Genomic DNA, 4,011 nt, shown 5'->3' with positions numbered 1-4,011 from the left:
TACATATAAAGAATTTAAAAAAACATAATATAAAATATATAATACATTACGAAGATATCCGTCAATGCCCCCATGGTAACGTCTCGAATCCGACGAAGTATTGTTTGTTATCGTATGGATTTAAAGCGATTTTCGATTCGGATATTGTGTATACCTCGTGTAATTTAGATCGTATATGCGATTGTCAACGAGTCATTTCAATCTTTTCATTCGAGTAACGCAATTGTCGAACGTTATCGTTCGCGCTACGATATTATTCTTTACACCTTTTTAATATCCTTTTTGCCATCTACCCGCGTACATCTTCGCTCCAACTTCGAATCTAACGAATTCAACCATTAATACATCGTTATTCTCATTCTTCATCAGGCCGATTACTTTTTTATTTGCAAGAGGCATACCATACACGTTGTCCGCCGAATAATCGCTCGTGTCGAATCTAGCGATATCGCGTTTCATCAAATCGTACACATCGCATTTTATACAATAAATGAGACTGTCTGTGTCAGTATATAATTTTTCGTGATACAGCGGTGACATGTACTCGTCAAATTCATACAAGCAGATTTTCGAATATGTCCATAATGCACATACCCAATCGGCTTGTCGAACTTCACCTCGAATTTGCACATTTCGACGGCTATTAGATTCTTCGCAAAGAGCTTTGGCTATGAAAATTGCCTCCGCACTGTATCGTTCGTATCATTTTGTTATTAATTTTACGTCGACATGATTGCGCACATTCTCCTTGCCGAATATCGCGTTGTTCATTAATTTATATAAATTTTTTTGAAATCGTTTTGCGCGCATTCTGAATTGTGTATTAAGGTCAATGTAATCACGGAGCCACGGAGATTAAGCGAATTGTAGCACCCGAATAATTTTTGTTACGCGAAGATCGTGACGAATACATTGCTGTAGGTTGCAGTAGTAGATGACGTAACACTGCTTATCGTAGCGTCGCGAGAAGTTCATCCTCGCGCTTGCAGGGCGGCTTATCGCGCATCGGAAAGGTAGGTTAGTGTATCGGTCATACAGATACTGTGGATACTCGATATCGACCTCGAAAACATAACCTGTGAACGAAACGATCGCCCTCACGTCAAAGTTCGCAGTGTTTTCGGCCCATCGAAATTCGACTTATAACAAAAGTTTATATATCGTCCATTCGTACAGATTAGTCATAGTACATCAAATATGATGGTTTCGACGGGTTGTACGAACGCATGTATTTGTTATAAGCCTGCGCGTATTTACCGGAACATCGACTGCGGTATATACTGCGCTCGATGAACATGATCATATCATTGTTGGTCATTTGTTGGTGAGCAACTCAAATCTTATGTTTTAGCATGGCGTGATACCTGGCAGTGTATAATAATATGCGGGATCGAGGCCGTAACTCGCGATGCAACTATTGTAGAAATTTTCGAAAATGTTGATTAATAACAAGACATCGGTTTTCAAGTATAAATCACTGTACTTGCCGAGTGTTCGGATGGAGAATTACTGCTATACGTTCATGGCATGAGCATAATTGTTCTCAGATACGGTACTCATCAATGAACTATACAATAATTCTCGCGGTCCTGAAATTTTTCGACGCAGTCAATGTACTCGTATGGAAAGACACCTTTAAGTCAATAATTCAAATTCTTTGTCTGACAAAGTTGAAAATTTGAAACGTACAATTTTTAATTTATCTTTATCGAGATATGACGCCAATTTATCGAGGCTTGCTTTTGAAAGAATGAATAAACCTTAATTTATGCAATTTTTTGAAAATTATTTTCATTTTTATCTTTGGTGCTATCGACATGTTTAATGAATAAAATGTATTTTTATTTTGTTATCCGTAGTACATCTATATGCACAGCGTATGCTGTAGCGATTTCTTTAATTATAAAATGCGCGTCGTAGCCCGACAAATTATGAAATACAATTAGAATATAGAACGAATTTTTATAATTAAGATTGCAATTCGAATATGCTGGACCACAGTATCTACCGCTTAAATGGCAATGATCGCGGATCCGCCCGGCGCTACGGTTCGTCTCTCATTGTTTTTTCGATAATGTTTCCATGGGCATATTGGCGAATACAATATTTTTCATGCGATGCATCAAGTCTTGGAGTTGCGCGAACCACGCTATATAATTTTCATCGCGAAAGTGATGAAAATCACGGAAGTGATACGATGATAATATGTCGTCGTATGCGCACGTAGTAGCCTATACTTCATACGCATACGACGCGTCTTTCTTGTTGAGCTCCGTCTTGCGTAGAATTCCAAATCGGCATATATTACGAACGGTTGTTTCCTGATATATAATGATCGGTTGTTTACTCGTTCCTGGTTGTAGTGGTTGCCGAATTCGAGCCACCTATCGTCCTCGCTAGGCAATCGGACCGCGCAGTCGTTTAATTTGGCGCAGTCCACAGCATGCATCTGTAATTTTTCGCACGAAGCTAATGGAGATAAATAATAAAGAAATTATTTTTCACTATTTCTTTTTACTGTTTTTTTTTAGTAGCTTTACTTATTATATTTACCGGTCGTAGAAATATTTCTTGGTCTTTTTCCCAATAATCTGTGATCTCATGAGACGTTCTGACAGGTTCTTAATCCGCGCAAAATGGCTAATGCTATCATCGCGTGGATTTTATTCAGGAGATTGATATTTCTCCTTTTTATTTCTTGTGAGCCGTAAAAAAAGAATCTGTTTATCTTCGATGCCGTACTTATTGTTGAGATTTTTTAATTTTTTAATCTTTGAACGTTATCGGAAACTTGATATCCGTTATTTAATACTGCAGTGTAATACTGCAGCGGATACGACGATTTCCTATCCACATAACTTTTAATCAGGTATAGAGCTACCACCGATCACGCGAAGCACGCATTGTCCGTCGAATGCACACTGATCACCGCTTTCTTAAGTATAATTTCTCGCGGTATCTCGAAGTAATCCGTGTACAGGGGATTGTGCTTATTCACCAAATTGAGAATTCGCGACAATGCCCTTCCGCTGTCGCGTTCCTGAAATTCGTCCAGTGATGCCAAGATGGGTTTGCTCGTATCACTCGCGCACATTTGTTGTTCGAAAGAGTTCAAAGTTTCGAGTGGTGATACTTTTATTGATGATACTTTTATCGTCCGCTAAAAATTCGCATTGAACGCTGTGTTCACTTTCACACTGTCGTGTCTTTCTACAGTGTCTTGCACTCGTTCTAGTACTACACTGTCAGCGTCTTCCAAAAATCGCAGCTCGATGTGATTAGAGTTTATTACCGATCCTATCAATATATGGCTCTCAAACGCTATTTCGATTTCGCACATCGAAGTCCATCCGACACCACATGCACGAGTCGTCCACGCATTGAATTGATCCTTCAATCCCTCGAGCCTCGCGATATATGTATGTAGTCACTGATTGTCTCTTGCCAATTGATAATCGCGGACGTTTACCATAGTATGACTCTGCTCTTCTAGAGATTCTATGAGCTCGTCGCATCGTTGTTCCCATGCGACGTACTCTTCTATGGTATTCAGCTGGATTGCTTGCTCTATCAAATCGCGCTCCATGTTATCGTTTGTATTGACTAATAATGCGGTGCGTCTAAATCTTCTAATTTTATACTATTTACTTGGTCACATGACATTTGTATCACATTACATTGATAATGTCATCAATGCCACTCGAACATGTTATGACATGTCGAATGTTTCTGAAAAATCTGATCACGTGATATGTACACTATTTAGCAACGTCGCATTTATATCAAATCGTATTGATGATGACCGCGAAACATGCCGTGACATGTTGTGACTTGTCGCGGCATGTTCTTGAAAAATCTTTGATTACGCTATCTAATAAAACCGTCAACGCTTGCGAAATTGCAAACATCGCATTTTTGTTATATTAAGTTACATTGATAATGTCACCGCGAGACACATCAAATAACAAATACGAAACGGCAAAACACCTAATACGTAAGATTTATGATAAA

Source organism: Atta colombica, unplaced genomic scaffold, assembly GCF_001594045.1.
Source record: "Atta colombica isolate Treedump-2 unplaced genomic scaffold, Acol1.0 scaffold115, whole genome shotgun sequence".
In the NCBI taxonomy this organism is placed as follows: Eukaryota; Metazoa; Arthropoda; class Insecta; order Hymenoptera; family Formicidae; genus Atta; species Atta colombica.
This window is presented reverse-complemented; position numbering follows the sequence as displayed.